This window comes from Pleurodeles waltl, chromosome 3_1 (genome assembly GCF_031143425.1).
Source record: "Pleurodeles waltl isolate 20211129_DDA chromosome 3_1, aPleWal1.hap1.20221129, whole genome shotgun sequence".
Classification (NCBI taxonomy): Eukaryota; Metazoa; Chordata; class Amphibia; order Caudata; family Salamandridae; genus Pleurodeles; species Pleurodeles waltl.
The window spans coordinates 863,633,312-863,655,186 of NC_090440.1; the positions used below are offsets into that span (position 1 = coordinate 863,633,312).

The 21,875-nt window shown below is 41.9% G+C and overlaps 1 protein-coding gene across 6 annotated transcripts in view; it reads right to left on the bottom strand.

Annotated features, from left to right (window-relative positions):
• Positions 1-20,467, bottom strand: part of DLGAP3 (DLG associated protein 3) — a 1,018,817-nt gene extending 998,350 nt beyond the window's left edge. For 4 of the 6 annotated variants that reach the window (XM_069223793.1, XM_069223790.1, XM_069223789.1 and 1 more), the window contains exon 1: positions 20,063-20,343. The gene's annotated coding sequence lies outside the window, so the exon portion shown is untranslated. Of the gene's footprint in view, positions 1-20,062 lie in introns of all 6 variants that reach the window. The other 2 variants (XM_069223791.1, XM_069223794.1) reach the window with 1 other exon arrangement.
• Positions 20,468-21,875: the final 1,408 nt, after the last annotated feature.

A 21,875-nucleotide genomic window follows, 5' to 3' on the forward strand; every position in this document is an offset into this window, starting at 1 on the left:
CTATCCAGCCCACAGCTCGCGATCACTCCTACAAACATAGGATGTGACAAAAAGCACCACCAGAGGCTCCGCAGCATGCCTCTCGCGCTATCCTCTCAAAAGCTGAAGGTTCTGCCTCAGCTCCCACTTTCCTTTGATTTCCCCTGAGAATGTGGCCAGAAACAAAACGGTAACCCAACAGCTGCTGGAGAAAAGGCACCCTCTCCTGCCTAATGGCCCGCTCAGATTAAAAGAGGTTACTGAGAGGTGAGGAGAGCTCCTGTGGGACACATACCTAACTGAGGCTTCCAGCCCTAGAGAGAGTGGGGATGACGCCATTAAAAAAGCACAGGAGCACAAGCATATGATTTAGCTGTTCACTAATGTGTATTATACACAATTTGCACCAGTTAGTGGCGTCACTGAGTGGTAAGGAACGAGGTGGTACAGATGGCATTAGGTGACAGAGTATATTTTTCATTATGAGAGCTGAATGAACCCCAGGCACTATGAAAGATAAAGGTATTAGAGACTAAACTCCTCCATAGCAGAGCAAGCTCCTCACATTGTCCATGCGCCCCAGACTCTTACAGTGTTCATGGACCCTAAGGACCTCATCCTGTTTGCCCACGTGCTCCAATCTCCCACACACTGTGGGCTCCAAACTCCTCACACTCCCCAGGTGACCCAGGCTCATGCTCACTATTTGCATGTGCCCAGACTCTAACACTAGCCATGTGTTCCAGACTTTCATACTGTCTATGGCCCCCAAGTGCATCACACTGTCCACGTAATCCAGACCCTTGCGTTGTCCATGTGCTGTAGACCTCCAAACTCTCCATATACCTCAAACCCTCACATTGTCCATAGATCCCAAGTGCCTCACCCTCCCTGTCCATGTGCCAAGTCTCTTTCACACTGCGAGTCCCAAACTCCTCACAGGGCCTATACGCCACAGGGCACTTGTGCTACCTGCTCATGTTCTCTATCTCCTCACACAGTGTGTCTCAAGTATCCCGTGCTTTGCACATGCCTCAAGTTTTTCACGCTGCTAAAGCGCCAAAAGGCGTCTCTCACTGTTCATGTATCTCAGGCTTCTCACAAGATGTTTACATTTTGCCAACCTCCTCATGTTGTATCCATGAGCACCAAGCTCCCCACAATACACATATGTCCCAGTGGACCCACACTGTCTGCGTATTTCAAGCTTCTCCAACTATCTCTCTATGACCACTGTTCACTCACACTGTCTGTCTATGGGCCACACGCTTCTTGTACTTTCTATGGGCCCTAAGATCCTTCCACTGTCTGTCCATTTGACCAAAGCTTCCACACAGCCTCATGTGCCTCAAGCTCCTCATACTATCTGTAGGCCCCGAAGAAGTGGCTCCTGGCAGAAAGTAAAGTAGCCCACATAGGAATAACCTAATTTCAACAGTTTGGTGTAAGCTTGATACCAAGATGTCTATCTTAAGCGAAACAAAAGGAGAAATACCTGTCATGGAATTAGATGTGATGCTGTAGGACTGTAGCGTGTCTTGGAGGGAATTCTCTAAAGGTCTTCTAAAATATATGGGACAATTGAATACCCTCTTCAATCATAACCATCCTGTTTATTCTTCCCCTAAGCCAGGGTTCTGCAAAGTCGGTCCTGGAGAGCTGGGTCCATGCCAGATTTTTAGCATATCCACATTTAGAAAAATGTAGATTTCTGAAACATCTTTTTTCTAAATGTGGATATGCTAAAAATCTGGCATGGACCTGGCTCTCCAGGACTGCCTTTGCAGAAACCTGCCCTAACCTATTGGTCTTGGGACAATATAAGACACATAGACAGACATGTAAGAAACTCTTCAATTTCTTCTGACGTGAACCACAAGCTCTTAAAAATGTATCATTTTAAACATTAGATTTTTAGTAGTGCTTTCCTAAAAAGGAATGTACTTGTGGATGGTGTAAATGTGGCTGATGAATAATTTCTAGAGTCTGTCGCATGGTTTGAGAAAAAAGGTTTCCATAGGTTTTAATTCTTAAAGTATGAGGCACTGGAAACATGCCCAGACCTGATCCAGTGAACACTTGGTGCTGTAGGTGGTTAGTAGGCATTCTGGTCTTTTTCTGTGCAGTCCTATGTGTAATATAAGGGACATTAAAAGTGATGTGGCACATTAGTATCTCTCCCCTTAGAGCGATAGTGTGTTTTGGGTAGCTCGCATTAAGTATGATAGGATGAAACAGAAGAAAAAGCAATTAGAAATCAAGGAAAAGGAAGGAAAGATAGGATGGGGAGGAATTCGTTTTGCACATTTCTGCGGTGTCAATTGGGCCATTGAAATGTTTTCAGTTTTCTTCTAGCTCTTAAATATCTTGAAGTAATCCTCACGGCAACATAAGGACATATTTTAGTATATTCACTGCTTACATAGTTCGGAGGAGTACTAACGAAAAGTAGCAGGCCAAATGTAAAGTAACACAGAGACTGTGGGACATATTTACAAAATAATGACACAGCCCGGCTCTGCAAGCCATCTTGCAGCACCAAGCTGCAACATTAGGAAAATGCATGGATGCTTTGTATTTACAGCAATACAGTGCATCCCTGTACTGTCCTCTGCGCTGGCACACTATTGGCAGCCTAGCAACAACATAGGCAACTATGCACTATAGTGCAAGTGGGCCTGCATTTCAGGGATAATTGTTTATGTGCAGGAAGGAAGACCTTCCTGAACATAGACAATCATTAATGGTGTTTCCTCCTTCCATGTATGCTGCAGAATGCAACACACATAGAAAGAGGAAATAATTATGATAAATAAATAAATTTCTCCTCATTGCGCCACTTTTATGCTACCCTTGGGGTGGCATAGGAATCTGATGCATCATCAGCCTTGCAAATCTGGTAATGTGTCAGCTTCCATGAATGTTGTGTGGGAACACCCACAGCAACACCCATGGAGTGTCCCTTTCACACAGAGTAAGCATGAAAGGGGGTCATATTCACAAGGCCATGAAAAGCCTCCCAAGGTAGTTTTGCATGTCCTTGTTAATATGGGCGGGCACACTGTGTCACCTGAGCATCATAAAAAGGTAATGCTCCAGTGGCACTAGGGACTTGTAAATATGCTCCTGTGAGTGAGAGAGAGACAAAGAGAGTGCGTCAGTGTGTGCATGCATGTGTGTGCTTCGTATAAACATTATATTGACAAATGATCCTAAAAGGTTGTTCCAAACCTAACTCAATAATAGCTCAACACAACTTCACCAAATCTGGCTAACTGGTAGATATTACTTTGGTATTTTGCCTCTTGGAAAACGGTGAGATTCCGTTTAGCTGATTTGTCAGATTTGTCAAAGTGAATCAAAGTACAGAGAGGGGTTCAAAAAAGTGTTCATTTGCATATAACCTTGTATGACTAACCTACATGATATTCAGCAAAATGTTTAAACCCAGTTTTGGTATCACAAGTTTCATGCAGAACTGTTGGATGCCACTTTTGTTTTTAGGACATCTTAGTTTTTTTTAAAGCTACCCTTTAACTTTGCTCCTTGATGCATGTGTATGAACTTGAGATGCCTGCACGGGGCTTAACTTAGTAATGGTTTACCTAACATCAAGCAGGTTTGTCAAAGGGCACTAAAGGTGGTAGCAAATGAACACTTTTTGCAAACACCTTTAATTTACCCCTTTTAACAAAGAACTATATGAAATTTGGAATAGGATTAACACATTACATCTGCTGCAGGTATTTATGGTTTAATGCATATTCATTAACTGGCATAGACATTATTAACAAAAGTTGTTTGCAGCATTCTCCTTTACCTTGGCCCCCCTACCCTTGAGGGATCTGCATGAAGCTTGACATGCCAGCCCAGGACTTTAAATAGCAAGTGCCTGTCAAATCGCATGTAAACAATTATAAAAGTTATTAGCAACTGAACCCTTTTTATATCTCCCTTTAACTTTGCTGAAATTAAATAAATCTACACAAAACATGATTTACTAAGGGTAAGACTAACATGCTAATGCCATGATTACAAGTTCAGGGCTAAATTCCGATTCCTGTGCAAACATGTGTTTGCACAGGGATCTTAATGACAAATTATGTAATAACTATCACATTCTCACTGTTTGCCACATTTAAATTCTGGAAGGCCAAAGCTGATAACATTTATCAGGGGGAAAAGGCCTGGAAAAACAGCAACATATGCAGAATTTAGGGCCAGATGTTTCAAGAAGGCCTTTTGCGAGTCGTGATTTTTCAGAAATCGCTATTTCTGATTCGCAAAATGCAATGTATCACAGTTTTGAATCGGTAATAGCGATTTCTTAAAAATAGCAAATGCTATTACCAAATCGCCAATTGCGATACCGGCCCCATTCGCACCTATGGGCCTGTTGGCCCATATCTGCGAATTTTTTGCATTTCTAAAATTGCGATTTCTTAACTAGAAATCGCAATTTTGGAAATGCAAAACCCCAGGGTGCTGGGGGCCTAAGGCCCCCTCTGCTGCACCCAAAAATAATTTTTTAAGACATGTAAGGTGCACACATGCCAAGAGGGCATGTGTGCTTTACATGTACATTTTAAAAATGTATTTTAAATGCATTTTTAAAATTTGCACATGGTTACCACCAGGTTCAACCTGGTGGTAAATAGCGATTCCTAAATGCCCAATTCGCATTTAGGAATTGCTTCATACATGTGCTAAGAAATCGCAAATAAGGAATCCTTATTTGCGATTTCTTATTTAGAGAGTCGCAATTTGTAACTCTCTAAACAGGGTCGCAATTTTAAGGAATCGCTATTTTAGCGATTACTTAAAATTGCGTTCAGAATGTCTTTCATACATTCTGAAATGGCTTTTTGCATTCGCAAACGGGCATTCGCGCCGTTTGCGAATGCAAAAAGTTTTCATACATCTGGCCCATAGTGTGTTAGAAGCGAGTTCAGCGTTATACCTCGTTTTCTGTTGAAAACTCAGAACAGTAGGTATTTACCACATGTGCTAAATACCTCAACTTGGGGTAGTGGTTTTTACCACGTGGGGTAAATATCCCACCCTATTCCAACAAACTTGAAATGAAGGCAAAAGTATCTACCAAACGTGATACACATTCATCACACCTTATAAGCGGACTGAATAACTGTCAAGCTGTAGATAAAATTAACCATTCAGTCCACCCACACCGTTTTGTATTGTATTGTATTGTATTGTAATCATATTTATATAGCGCTTACTGAATAAAGGGGGGCAGAGGGGGGAAGAGTATGTGGAAGGGTTAGGGAGAGCATAGTAGCAGGGTGAGATGAATGCAGGAGAATTTAGTAGGGTTGTGTGGGAGGTCACAGAGGTAGAGTGAGGTTTGGTGAGTTAGATGTGGAAGTGGAGGGAAGAGTTTAGGCAGAGATATTTAGGAGATGAAAGTGGTTGAAGGGATTTGGGATGAGTCAGAGTGAGAATGGAGGATAGTTTGATAGAGACATGACATAAGAGTGATTAAAAATGAGAGCAGAGATTTATAGATATCTAGTAATAACCCAAAAACCAGGAGCCATGCAATGATCCACAAACATGCCAAGCACAGAAACAACATATACACATACATACACATATATAGATATATATATATTTATACACACACACATGAATACACACACATATGCACATACAATACATAGTTAGAATCATGGGTAAAAAATACTTAGTATCTCAAAAACTACTAAATGCATCTACCTCAAATTATTTTAAGCAAAAGTTTTAGTTCCATGCCAAAGCTGGTGTAATTCCATTCAGTGATTCAGGAGTTTTTGTAGTAGTGGAGAGCAAACATTTCAAATTAAGCTTGCTTTTAGGTATTACTTCGGTGATTTGTCTTTGAAAAATGGTGGAATTCAATTTAACAGTTTGAGATAAATGAAAGAATGTACAATTCACACGTATCGACCATGCTCATAAGATATGGACATGTAAAGAAATACCCTTAACGTTCCCAGATAAAAAATGACAGTCACAGTGACATTATGGTTTCAAACACAACTTAAAAACCACTGAAATTGGCCAGCTATGGTTAGCTGAGTAAACTTTAATTGATTCCCTCCCCCCCAAGTGCTGCTCATGACCTCAGATATGGCAACCGTTATAGCATCTACAATGAGATCTCTAACTTCAATGGGTTTTTGTGTCACATTGCCAGGACCTGAGACACAGGAGCTGGAACTGAGGGCAATGATCAGTGAAGAGATGGTGGGACCATGCACTCTCGTGTTGGCGATGATCATTGGTGGGATACATGGGAGGGGGCATAAAGGGAAGACTGTGACTGCTGCATCTCAGTATTCCACCAAGAGACCTTGGTCTATCTGCCCGCTTGACCTGGGTGGTTAAGGTGCTGGCAACCTCTGGAGGATGTGGTGTATTTTTCACTTCACACACTTTGACTTGTGAAAAGCAGTGGGTCTGGGGGATGATCAGGGGGCCATAGTAGATAGGTCATGTTGGGCAGAGTCTGGGGATGATTTGAGCAAACCTGTGCATTTGTTGCCAACTATGTGCTTCCAATATTGACTCATATGTTCGATGACAGTTAGAGTGGCTGGCGCTTAGGCTGAACTTGCCACAATGGAGAGGAAAGGAGGTATGTATGCATTCAGTGGAGATGAAGGGGCTGGGTTCCTCATACCACCGTCCTCCATCGGTCATTGTCTCCTACCACACACATTGTAGTGTTCAGGTCCTCTTGTCACTCGACAGGAGAGATTAAGAGCTGGGAAGTTTATGCCTAGTCCCTCAAGTCCTGTGGCCCAGCTTTCCCCCTCATTCTTTCTTGAGGTCTGACAGGCCTTGAACTAAAGAAGGGGCATTGTTGTTATGAAAAGGAGCCCTGGTGAGATTGTAAAGTGCTTACATTTGCATTGATTTCCTTGACACCTTTTGGAGTGCATGGTTGAAAGTGTTTGAGATTTGGCACATAGGGGACATGCTGGTGAGGTGCTTATGATATATATATATATATTTAACTGGTGTTTGTGATATATATATTTAACTAACTCTTCAAGTTTGCTTGTTGTTCTCTTTTCCTCTTACTGCTTGTCCCAACATGAAAGCCCTAATTGATGACCTTTAAAAAAATAGAAAGTCAATTATGCGATACCTTAATAAGTCATTACTCAGCAGTGAATCATTGTGGCATCGTATGATAGACTTCCTAGTTATTGCTTGAGAGGCACCGGAAACTTGCTCCTTCACTATACTAGCAGACTGTGCCCATACCGTGTTTTTCTTTCGGGCCCTTCTCTGTAGATGGCTGCTTCTTTCTCATACAAAATCAAATCTTCTTAATTCCTCTCCATATCACTATGGAATGTATGTATACTTGTTTTTAATTAATTATTGTGGTTTGTATAATGCCAACAAGTTACTTTTAAGTCACTTTAGATTGCATATACTGCAATTTATTTGTATGTGACACCAGAGTATATTTTGCTGTGCTGTGTGATGTTGTAATATATTATGTTGTGATATGCTGTAATTTTTAGGCCACAGTCTCCCAGACAGGACAGCTGTCGGATCTGCTAAAGACATCTTGGGAACTTTCAGAAAGTTGACTTAGGAATGCTTTCCACTTGTTGGTTACTATTGGCTTTGTGGTTTGTAACTCACACATTCTGGCTTTTCAATTGCTGACTTTATTTGCTTTAGGCTCTTCAGGTTCAGTTCATCCCTCCAGTTGCCTAAACCATGTTTTCTGTATCCTTCCATGAACTTGCTTTCTGTTAACAGGCCTTTAAATCTTGTTCTTGTATTGTCACATTTGCTGTGCATTCAAAGACCGTGCTTAAATGTCAGATGCTGGCTTCTTGTTTACTTTTCTTTCTCTGACTTTAAAGTGAGAGTATTTATGAGACAATCTTGCTTGATACTGAGATTAGGAAAGAGTATATTCCTAGCACGCAACGGTTAAATGAACTGTGTAAGTATTTGAGAATATATCAGATTTATAACACACAAATGAAGCACATTTTTTGTTATTTCTGAAGTGTGTTGATAAAATTCAAAACAGGCCATTAAACTTTTTGATGCAATTTCCACACATTTCGTCTGTGCACAGTATAGTTTAATTAGCAAAACTGTATGCCTGTAGAAATGTATTACTCATTTCAATTGAAAACGTGTGGTCTGTATTGGCAGTGTGCTACCAAGCCAAGAAAACTCCAATCTTCGCCACCCCACTCTATTATGCACCACTCTCAACCACTGAACACTACTCACCACTGCACTTTACACCACTTCATGCCACTGCGCTCTGCACCACTCCACGCCATTGCACTCTACACTACTTCACACTACGCCTCTCTACTCTACCCTGTACCACACTATGCCAGTGCACTCTTCCCCACTCTACTCTATACCACTGCACTCTTTGCCACTGCACTCTACACCACTCCAGCCTAGGGCATACCAATCTACTCTGCACAACTCCACTCTATGCCATTGTACTCTACACCATTCTGCAACACTGCACTCTATGCCAATACACTCCACACCAATGCACTTTACTCTGTAACACTCAACTCTATGCACCTGCACACTACTCCAAACCACTGTGCATCTCTCTTATCTACTCTGCACCACTGTGTTCAATCCCACTGAACTTTATGCCTCTTCACTCCACACCATTACACTCTATGCCACTCTATGCAACTGCACTCTACCCTACACCACTCCACTCTATGCCGATTCAGTCTACTTTGAAACAATATATTCTAAGCAACTGCACTCTATGCCACTGTACTCCACTCTGCGCCACTCCACTCTATGCCTCTGCACACTCTGCCACTTTACTCTTAACCACTGCACTCTATGCCAATACACTCCTCACAGCTGCACTCTGTCACTGACTCTACACCACTGCACGCTACTCTGAGTTACTGTACTCTACGCCACTGCTCTCTAAGCCACTCTACTCCACACTACACCACTGCACTCTGACACTCTACAACACTGCATTCTCTGCCTCTCAAAACTCTATGCCACTCTACTCTGCACTACTCCACCCTGCACTTCTGCACTCTATGCCAGTGCACTCTATGGCACTACACTCTACTATGCACCACTCTATGCTACTCTACTCTGCACAACTCTATGCCACACGACTCGACTCTGCACTGTTTGCCACTGCACTCTAGGAGACTTAGCTCTACTCTGTTCCACTGCGTCTCGCAACTCTACATCACTCTACTCTGGACCTCTGTATGCCACTCTACTCTATGCCACTGCACTCTACTCTGCACCACTCTACTCTGTGCACTCTATTCTGCACTAGTATACTCTGTGCCACTGTACTCTGTGCCACTTCACTCTGCACCACTGCATTCACCCTTGCACCACTGTATTCTACACCACTGTATTCTACGACACTGCATTGTATGCCGCTGAATTCAATGTCACTGCACTCTATGCCGCTATACTCTGCAACACTCTGCATCAATGCACTGTACACCTGTCCACTCTACTCTATGCCACTCCAGTGTATGCCACTCTATGCAGCTCCACAGTATACTACTCCAATACATGACACTCTCTGCCACTCCACTCTATAACACTCTACTCCACTCTTCACCATTTCACTCTACAACACTCCACGCCACTCTCCTCTATGCCACTACCTTTAAGCCATGGTGAACAGCAGCTATCCTGGTAAACAAAATCGCTACAATACATTGACAATACCACCAGCTCTTGCATAGGTGAGACCTAGTGGCTTTGCCAATACTTGTTATACTATGACAACTTGTAATGTTATGGTAAGTCCATTTGGTAGCATTTGTATTACACATTTCTGTCATTTAAATGATCCTGTTGCGCTTTCAGGAGCTCAGATCCTTGTTGGCCCAGAGCCAAACTAGTCTGTGAATATTGTATTTAGTTTCAATTGGTGTCATGCTTCAGCGCATGGTGATGCAAGATGATGTGTGTAATGCGTTCTGTTGGAGTAGGGTGCAGTATTAATTTACCTTTATATGGATGTGTTGCTGAGGTGGCAACAGTTAGTCAATTATATGTCTTGTGATTATGTTTGAGAATTTGTAATGAGGATTTTGTACTGTGTTGCAATATTTTATCAATGATGTTGTTGGTATTGCGTTTTTGTATTTTGGTGCAGTTTTACACTATATTATGTTATGCAGTGTTGTGTTCCTTTAGAAAACTTGTTCTGTTGTGTTTTGATGAATTATGTTGTAATGCATATGTCAAAACCCTGTTTCGACGGCCATGGGGGCAAGCATGAGCTACTAGGCCCAACTGTGGGTATTGAAGCCTTTTAATTCAGATGTGCAGGGGTCCCACCTACTATGGTTCCTGAGCAAAACGGCCAAGTAGCCCTTCAGCACTTGACTCTCAGCTGTAGTACAGGTTGAGCAGTCCAAGGTTTCTCGGGGTGGAAGTAGACATAGGAGGGAGAACACAGGTTCACAACTCAGAATAGGTTCCACAGCATCAATAAATAACTGTTCGTCAAATACTTGCTGTTATGAAAAAAGGAGTATTTATATATCAAAACGAAGTAAAATACGGCAGTTACAAACAATACACACAGTCCCATGAGGTCAGGGCTCCAGTGCTTTAACAGGTGAGTTACTGAGTCCCACTCTCCTCTCACTAATGGTAGAGGTTATTCCCCATTCACTATAGGTGATATTCAAGTAAAACCTCACTGGCAGTCTGAGTTTCAGGAGTCCCATTCCGACTCTCAGTAAATCAAAAGTGTTCCAGTGCCAAAGCACTATAGGGCAGGCAAGTTCTCCTGGGGCCTTCTGGCACATAAACCAACCTTATCCCCACCAGCAGGACCTGCATGACTGTAGTCAGCAAGCAAGCCCTCTTCACAGGCAGTGGGTGTCTCTGGTGAGCTCCTCACATGCAGCCCTGCAGGGCCATCAGTTGTGTGTCCTTGAGTTCCTCACATGTGGTCCTGTGAGGGAGTATCATTGCTACTCCTCTAATACTGCTGAGTTCCTTAAATTCTACTCATAGATGGGAGAGGATGTTCCTGGTCCTCAGTTGGGGCTTGGGACAACACCTGTCACCGTGATGGCCTCTTCCTCTCAATGATGGTATTGACCAGACCGTGGGTCATATTCCTCACTCTTTGAATGGACTGTGGCCCGATTGGCACAGCAGCAATCTTCACAGCAGCCCCAACTGGTATACTTGGTCACAGACTCCACTCTGCAAATATGCTACAGGCCAATTGGTGCAGCAGTAATCTTTAAGGTGGCCCTACCTGGCAGACAGGGTTGTCAACTTCCCTCCACACATGATCCAATGACCAGAATCTTCTACTGGACTTTGCTCCCTCCAGTACTTTCCTCTCCGTCACTGGGCTAACTGGTCTTTGCAAGCAGGTATACACTGTTGCTTCAGGGGCAGGTGATCTTTGAATTCCTGGGTGATGTCCCCTCGTCCAGCTGGAAGACTTCCAGGCATTGGTCTCGAGTCCTGGTCACAGCCAGAAGTCTTCCAGAACTTCTCCTCCTTGCACAGCCGGACTGGCTGCTTGACAGCTGACAGTTTTGGGAGCCTCGCACGCTCTTTCTTGCAGTCCATTTTAGAAACCAGATGTGATTTACGAGTCTGATTCTTTGAAATTTATATTGTAAGTCTGCTTCCTTTTGAAGTGCCCTCTCCTCTGGCCTGCCCTTCCTCCAGAAAGCATTAAGTCACATCAGGGGTGACTCCAAATCTGATAGCCCCACAACTCAGGCCATTGGAATGACTAGAGCTTCACACCTGGATGACAGTCAAAGTGATATGCGTATCAAAATGGTTACTCTCTATCATCCTCTTATTAGCCCCATCATCTTCCTGAGATGTGTCCAGGGCCCTTCCCAGTGACCTCTCTCTGAAACAAAAATCATTTAAATTATACTGGAGAAACTGGTTCTCCCTTCCTCCAGTGTGTCCCACCCAGCTCACAGGAATACAGCCATCCTCAAACCTGGCTGTGGGGATTCCTCTACCTCTGCATGCTCCTCCAGTTAGCCCTGGCTCTCCAAAAATGGATCTTCCATGTATTGTACCAGTATCTTCCATGTATTGTACCATTCACAGGCACACAAACACCCAACACTTGCTTATAACAAACACACTGCACAGCACTACATCTTCCATGTACTTTACCATTCACAGGCACACATACACCCAGCACCAGTATATAACATACATGCACTGCCTGCCCAGCACTGCATCATCCCTATATTCTACCATACACAGGCACACATACACCCAGCACATGTATATATCGTACATGCATTGCGCAGCACTACACACCAATTTGATGTAGGTCAAAGGTGCATTGAGCACATAGCAATAGAACTTTAAATGAGTGAGCCTGTATGACTTAATCCAGTGACAGGTAAAAAGGCCTGTTCATTACTACTGATCACTAAACATTATGCTGCTAGCACAGTGCTAGGGCTACTTAACTTCTGCCAAAGGCAATAACCTTTCACAGCTATGAGGGTGGCGTTTTGGGTGTCCCTCCTTGTCCAAAAGACAGGCCTATGTCATGGCGCACACACATGATCCGTGTTCACCCATGACAACAAAAACCAGCATCAGGGATGCAGACATCATTAAAGTTGGGGCACTCAGGACAGGGGTACACATCTATCAGCATGAGAGTGACTTTTCTGTCCCAGTAGCATATGTTCTGTGCAGCTAACAACACAAATACATTAAAATATGGGTTTGTTTATCCTGGAGGTCTTCATAGAGGACCCTCTTTGGTGCAGAGTATCAAATGTACCTAATCTTCAGAGAGCCCCCAAAGAGGAGCAGGGAAAGAATAGACCATACGTTTATGCCTGCAACTCCTCTTGGGCTGAGGAGGAGTGCTGACTAAGTTTTCTTTTGGGCAATGGATCTGCCCAATACCTATTATCTGAAGACCTGCATGTGCATGTATTGATTCTGTGATCCTGACCACCATCAGGGCCCTGCTCTTAAACCTCTTAACTACCTGATAGTATCTATTTCAACTGCAGCTTGGATGTGTCCCCTGTTTGCCTGATGTGTTTGTGCTGTTGGTCTCTGAAATATGCAAACTATTCAAATAGAGCAGTGGCTTAATGGACGTAGTACATATAGTGTGTAGATCCTGCAGGTTGCAAGTCAGAATCTCTGTGGCCCAGACCTATTACTTCGTATTACTGACATCAATAAAATGAGTACTGGTGAGTGTGCGACTACTGACACTTACTATTTACAGTGATACGAAGTGGCAAAGTTATGAGATCAAGCAGTGTATAAATACAACTCATTAATGTCATGGGGAAATAGCTTATCCAATAAGATTCAATTAACATTTACAATTACACCTCCTAAGCTCTTGTTTTTTTTGGTTTGTTTGTCACCGCATGACTCCCTGAGATATAAACAGCATGCTATTTACTGGTTGTGGGGAGGGCTGGGTTTGGGCAAAGGAGATGCTTTCTCTCCCGAATCAAATTAAGATGTCGATTGAGGCACCAGGAATGAGCATTTGCACTTTTTAGCTTAAAAATCTATTTGTTAAAAATGGTTTGAGTCTGATTTCAGGGGGGTTTCTTTCTGGCACTACCTCATCTCTTCTCAAAAAGACCTTTACAGAGTACCTACTCCTGAGGACAAACAAAAGCTTGCCATGCTTTCAAAATGGCTTAAGTTGAGGCATCTCATGATAGCTTAGTGGGTTGGGTGCTTTAACTTCCGCAGTACAAAGTTGTGTAATACATATGATGACATTACAAATTAGATCATTGCAGACAGTGCTGATTACATCACATCAAACAATCTATATCAGTACTTTCCAGTTTCTCGATTGCAACACTCTTTAGCTCAACAGTTCGAAACATCTTCAATTCCCATAGCCCCTAATTTATTCCTGTTGCCCTCATGAACACGTGGCTAAATATATAAATCTTTTATATCTACATATATTTTGCTGATCTCTAAATATAAATAGTTAACGTAATTGGTTTCTTTTAATATATAAATAGGCAATATCGATTTATAAACTGCTGCTATCAATATAAAAATATAACCATTAATATTGATATAAAAATTAATTGACATGTGAATGCACCAAGGATATCAAAACCTATGTGACATCAATTTGCGTACAGTTATTATAAATACATGTGCAATATCAAAATCTACATGGGTGACATCATTATCAACCTATAATTGGTCAATAGCAAGATTCAAAATGTCATTGTGTATCTGCTTTACTAGACTCATTTTCTAGTGTGGTTAACAGCCTTCACTGGACAGGAGCTTATCAATTAAATAACGATGACCTGGACAATGCCATGTGGGAAATGTACTACCCAGTGATTTGTATTGTTGCAATACCATAAATAATGTTGTATAATGTGTTGTAAAACATTTTGTAATGATACTATTGTTTAACATTTTGCATTGAAATATGTAGGTAACGTGTTATGTTTGTGTCAATGCACTAAATTATAGTGTGTTATATTTTGATGTGCCATGTTTTAATGTTACTGTGCACAACAGTATGTTTTATTCTGCCATGTTGCAATTTGTTATGTTGTATTTTGCTTTATTGTAATGTGTTAAGTTTTAATATGTTGTATGGCATTATATTCAGTCAGTCAGTCAGCCAGTCAGAAAATCTTTATTTTGGCTCAAAATAGCCATAAAAGAACAAAGGCATCCAACAATAAAACAGCACTTATATCCAACATTCCATAGCAGACTCAAAACAGACCATATGATTAAAAACGTGAAACAATAAAATCAAGATTGCCTATAAAACCCATTACATAAAAGTATAAAAAGCTTAAAAACGAACAATCAAAAATGAAAAAGGCCTTTATCCATAATAAATACATAATTTTCTGCTTAAGTCTCCACATGGACATCAGGAACCTTGCAACAGCTAAGACAACACTTGGAATAGTGTTGCTTCCTAGAATTCTATGTACTGACATTAGGTCTCTGACCCCCAAACTATGGCAGACTGGTAAATCCACTTTTTCGTTTGGGTCTGGTAAGAAAACTACATGCATTATATTATTTGTCAACATTTTACCCTCAGTTATGTTTCAATAAGTTATTTTGTAGAATGACATGTGACATGTTCAATCTGTTATGTTATTTGTATTTGTTGCAATATATTTTTATGTGGAATGGTATTCTATAATGTGTAATGCTATATTGTAATACATTGTATCCAATGTCTTATGTCAACATTTGTGTCCAATATCTTATGTTAACAGGTTTCATTTCTTGAAGTAAGCATGTGTTATGTTGTTATTAGTTTTGTTGCCCTATTTTACATAACTGTGTGAGTTGTAATTTTTTTGCTGTATGCTATCTTATAACATCTCCTGTTGTAATTTGTTGTCTTGCAAAATGCTACAATATGTTATACTACAATATATTTGGTTGTAGTATATTACATTGTCATTTGGTTAATGGACTGTGTTACACTGTATTATATTATATTATATTATATTATATTATATTATATTATTAAGTAATTATTTGTTGCAGTGAATGATGTTGTTGTTTACTTTGTTGCAGTGCACTATATTTCTGCATGTCCACAGTTTATGTTATATTAAAGTATGTGATGTTGTTACATGTATGCTGTAGTAAATTATTATGCAATATGTTATATTTACTATTGTTGTTGTATGCTGTGCTGCGCTTGTTTTGCTGTAATATGTTTTATTGTGTTATCATATACTTTAATATGTAAATCTGTAATATGCTAAACTAATAAATGATGTTGAAAAGTATTGTCTACTAGTATATTATATAATTGCATTTTGTTTTGTCACATATTATGTTGTATTAAACCATCACAATGTGTTGTATTTGAATATGTTTGTTTTGTTGCAATTGATTCCCTTAGACTTGTCTACAGCATTTGATACCACTGATCATAATATGTTGCTTGAACGGCTGGTGTCAAGTAGTTAACTTTACCTTAAGCTAATCACAACCATCAATTCAAGTTGGGTCATCTTCTCTTTGTGGCCACTTAAATCATCTGTGGAGTCCCCCAAGGTTCTGCATTATCTCCCAGTCTGGTAAATGTTTACTCTGCCCCCTTAGCACACCTAGTAGATGCTCACAATGTTGTCTATCACATCTGCAAACCATACTCTGATTAACCTCAAACTGGAAGAAGGAATGGGGTTTTACCATCAAGGAGCAAGAATGGATACATGTTAATTGACCTTGCCTGAAGCTTAACTCATGAATCATGTTTGTTGCCCCAGATGTCCTTCACCTTTCTCTTTCACCTTGACTGATCTGGCACTGTGGAGTCGCTTGCCATCTCAGAAGGTCAGTAATCTGGGGATCGTCATTAGTAATACTCACACCTCATATCCTCATGTGAACCAAATGTGCCTTCTGCTATCTACGCTTGCTGCAGAGTAACCCTCTTTGACTGGCTCCCTCAAGATAGTACTGGTCCCCGCCATTGTGTCTTCTCGACTGGATTACAAAAACAGCATTCTCTCTGGCCTTCCAAAGAAACCTCTAAAAAACTGCAAAATGCTTCAAAAACATGCAGCCAGACCCATCTGTGACTTAAGTTGTAAAGACATAGGCGTTTTCATCATCAGAATAGAGAGGTGAGTGCCAGGCAATCTAGCCATATCCTTTCTGTCCTACTACCCACTTGAGACCATGATCTGTGTTTCAGCACCCAAAGGTAAAATATATGGTAATCGAGCTCTCTATGCAGATAGCTCTTCCCTTTTAATCTCCCTTTAGACAGTGAGAATGGAAAAATATTTTCTAAAGTTCATATGAGGCCTGAAGTAGCACCATTCCTGTTCTTCGAACAACCTGGATGCCACGCCAGTTGACCATTGTTATAAACTTCACCATAAAGGTTCCTCCATCATTGGAGATATCTGTAAGCCATTTGATTTTTGGACATCACTATGCCCGAATTAGCCCAGGCCCCTATGTTAATCTGTTGACCTGGCATTCTATTTGACTGTCATTTTCCTTTGTATGCCCCAGACCTCTGAAATGGCAACTAGTGACTTGAACACGTTAAAACTATAAAAGTATAAATACAATAAATGTGAAGGTTATATGTTTGTGAGTAATGCTGTAATATATTTGATATAATATGTTATGCTGTATTTTATTGTGTTGCCTAAAACTGTATTGAAGTGAGGTAATATGTTTATGTAGCAATACCTTATGTTATTATACACTATAACATCAAATGTAATATGTAATTTTCTCTCGTAAAATGTGATAGTATTTTATTTTTATTTTACAGTGCACTAATTTGTTTTATTGAAACGCCTATCACAACTTCAAAACATAGATTGTTCCGAATCCGCAGAACCACACTTGTTTCACAAATGCCCTTTTAAATAGATGTTCGAATGAGACAACAGTGTCCTTCCTCTCTCCCACAGAATCGATGACAAAAGGAACTATTTTGGGGGTGAGGAGGCGGTTGCCTTGGTTTCTCCGGCAGCAGCGCTTCCACTCCGCCTGCCCAGTCCTTCCTACTGTTGCATCTGGGAAAGGTTCAAAAAAGGGGAAGCCCGGGGCGATTCCATATCCATGCGCCAGTAATTCGAGATAACATAGCGGGAAAGGGCATGTTCAGGGAGCTATATAAAAACGTTTGAATCCCAGAAGAATTGGCTGTGTTGTCATCATTTAGTGATCATTAAACTGGCTATAATTGACGTCTAATGGACTTTTAAAAACAAAGACTTCTGGGAGTAATTACAGTCTTTTTAACTTGTGTCGTTTTAGTAAGGAGCAGACACGATCCTATAGTATACGAAGCATTGATAAGTATGTATGTACATATGCACCGAGGCCTCTCTAGTTTGGTTTTAACTTAATACACAACTGTAACCCCTTCCATCCCGGTTTTGGTTAACTATCATCTTTAAAAAAATGCATCAGAAAAAATACAATGGCATCTGCCACACATGAAGAAGCAAACAGTGTCATATGCTATTTATTACCATGTTTTGGGCGAATGGACTAAATGATCCACTCAAGGCTTTACCTCATATCAATTAAGAATCAACACTGAAGAAAGATAGATAGATAGATAGATGGATAGATAGATAGATAGGTCCCACTAAACCCATTATATCTATGGAATAGTGCCTAGATTCATTAGGCTAATCCATTAGATATAAATTCATTAGTGAATGAGATATAAAGGCAGCTATTTAGCGATATATACATACACATATATTAGATAAATACATGAGACCTGCCGACTAATATATGCATTATTTCACACCAATGGAAACACACTACCGTTACATGTGAATGTTAAACGATGGATGGATGGATGGATAGAGAGAGAGAGAGAGAGAAAGATAGATAGATAATCCCATTAAGCCCATTATATCTATGTAATAGTGCCTAGATTCATTAGGCTAATGCATTAGATATAAATGCATTAGTGAATGAGTGAGATATAAAGGCAGCTATTTAGCGATATATACATACACATATATTAGATAAATACATGAGACCTGCTGACTGATATATGCATTATTTCGCACCAATGGAAACACACTACCGTTACATGTGTATGTTAAACGATAGATAGATAGATAGATAGATAGATAGATAGATAGATAGATAGATAGATAGATAGATAGATAGCTAGATAGAGTGGAGTGGATGTCCACAGATGCATCAACGCACACACTCATATCGAGGGAGGGCGTGGTGCTTATAATCCTGCCTTGCCCTGGCTTCCTCTCTTGAACAAGGCTATGCCTTCTTCAGTAAGAGTTTAGTGCTTGCTGCACAGGTCTGCTTTGTGTTTCCAGTTTGCATTGTACAAGACCGAACCCATGGCGAGGCGGCGTTGAGATTATCGCGCCTGTTAGTTTATCGGGATAAGCGCCACTGCTCTAGGTTATCAGCACGGCTTTGATTCGGAGGACAAGGGACCCGTTAGTTTGCCCGGTGCGGTACATGCCCGTACAAGCGTCTAACTCTTCCCCGTGTTTGTAACTCCTGGATCGCCTGTACCCATTTCACATAGTCAGACCCTGCAGCCCCCGGAGGGCTTTCACCGCAGCGGTCCTTCTCCATGGAAACCGATGAAGCGATGTCTTGAGTGCAGGTGCAAGCGGTCCAGGGAGACCGGGAGGCAGAGTGATGTTTGCGCCCTCGGGAGTGGGTGCCAACCTTTGAGACACAGACAGTGCCAACATCACACCTGACCACCCGCCGCCTCAGTCTGCCAAAGTCTGAAACCCAGACAGGCGGAACCACAAAAACAGGGATCGCTCGAAAGAGCGACGGATCAAAGGCTCTGTGTAACTGTTGGATTACGCCCCCCCTCCCCAAACCTTAACCACCCCCTGAAACAACAGGATGCTGAAGAACCAAAAGTAGATAGTCTCCCTAGTTTATCGACAACACTACCCAGAAAATATCTGCCCCCTCCCTGAACTATCAGCTGCAGATTAAAATGCGGTGTTCAAGGAGTGCACATCAGCTAGACAGGGGCACTGCAAGCTATGGATGGATGGATAGATGGATGGATGGATGGATAGATAGCTAGACAGATAGATAGATAGATAATCCCACTAAACCCATTACAGATATGGAACAGTGGCTAGATTCATTAGGCTAATGCATTAGATATAAATGCATTGGTGAATGAGATATAAAGGCAGCTATTTAGCGATATATGCATACATATATATTAGACACATACATGAGACCTACCAACTAATATGTGCATTATTGCACAACAATGGAAATACACTACCGTTACATGTGTATGTTAAACAGATAGATAGATAGATAGATAGATAGATAGATAGATAGATAGATAGATAGATAGATAGATAGATAGATAGATAGATAGATAGATTGATTGGGTGGGTGGATGGCCACACTTGCATCATATAGATGCATCAACGCACACACTCATGATATATATCCATGACAGAGATTATACATAAGGCAGACAGATGCCTGCCTGGATGCAGGCATTAGTCGCGAGGACAGGAAGCAGGCATGCAGCAGTCTTCCTTACCTGGGCTAGGCTCCGATTCTTCAGAACTACATCCTTAAGCCCATCTTTGGCCGCCCTCCCCCTCTGCAGTAGGAATCTCTGGACCCTGGCTCGGGGAGTGGAGAGCCCTGCCCCCTCTCTCCTGCCCGCAGCTCCTAGCCCTGCAGGAATGGGCAGAGTCGGGCAGATTGTTTCGCCATAGCATGGGGCGAGGGGTCCGTGGTGAGTGCGTGTGTGTGTGCGTGCGGTGTGTGTGAGAGGTAGAGGCGGGATTCCCAGCCTGCACAGCCCTGCACTGCAGATCTATGGGTTAATAGCAGAGAAGCCTGTACCATGGAGGGAAGGAATCTCTGGCTCTGGATTCCTGCAGGGATTGGGGAAACCAGGGATTTAAAGCCCCGCTCTCTTCCATTGATGCTTAGTACTGGTGGGCGGCTGCTCCCGGCTGCGCAGTATTCACACGGACGAGCTACCTGTGAAGCGGACGTGACTCGCCCAGGGTCAGACAATGGGGCGACGAAGCACAGCTGGGATCACAACCGCGTCAATCGCAGGCACGTTAACAACGAGGAATGGATGCACTTACAGTGACCCCGATGGCAAGTGGGAGCCCGGTGTTCACCCCAAACACAGAAAGACTCACAGTAACAATACGTATCAGTGTTTGGTGTTGTATTTTCTCCTCTCTCTCGTGGCCATCTACACTATTTTGGCTACTCAATGCTCCCTTAATCAAAGTGAATCCTAGGCGCTGGTCTGGTGCAAGGGTTACTCACAAGAGGTTCTAGGGCAATTTATTTGAACTTCTATGGTATTCGTCTCAGTTAAGATCAACGTTTAACCAGGCATGCTCACGTGAACAGAGGAACAGGCCCATGATGCATAAGTTGAATAAATGAACAGTACAGCACAATACCGAGACCCGAGAGCCCGTTTAGGTGGGGTTAATGAGATACGACCCCAAACATATACACAAAGCAGTGATGGTCAGTGGAGTCGGCTTTTCGAGCACTTCAACGAATTTACTGGTTTGTTTTGCCACCAGACAGCAAACGAGACAGCCATTTTAGATGCCAGCGCAGTCTAGAAAAAACTGGATTATCAGTTCAGGGTAGATGAGTCGGTTTGACCCCTGCTTCTGCTTTTGGGACAAGGACCAAGCAAGACATCATTATATTAGGATGGGTTTAAGTTTGGATGGTGCTGAACTTTTAGGGGTGCTTCCTGCGTTCTGTAATATCTCTGGAATTCTTTTATCAGAAAGGTCTACTAGAGAACTTCACATTCCAGGAACTCAAAACTATCATTGAGTGCCCATGTGGCACTCACACATTCACACATCTCTATCTCACACAGGATGTATGAAATTTAGTTTTAAGTGCACCAGGATTTTTGGAGTAAATAAGACCAATATCTCAGGAACCATAGATCATGTCCAGGAAATTCTTCACTGACGAGACCCATATGCAATCAAATCCATTTGATATAGGTTTGATGGCTAAGGCAAATAACTCAATCAATTAATCAAATAGGATTTATAGAGCATAGCTAATCACCCGTGAGGGTATTCAGGTGCTGAGATTATAGCTGCTAAGAGGTTCAGTTGAAATTTCAGGTCTGTTGGTGAAGGGGGAGGTCATTCCAGGATTTCACTGTGAGGTAGGAGAAGGAGCATCGTCCACTGTTGCTTTAGCGAATGCCGGGGGAGAGGGGTGTGAGGCAGAGGGAAGTAGATCACAGGTGTCTGAAGGGTTGGTAGAAGTTCAGGCAGTGGTTTATGTATGCTCGTCCTTGCTTGTGGAGGGTCTTGTAAGTGTGGATCGGCATCTTAAAC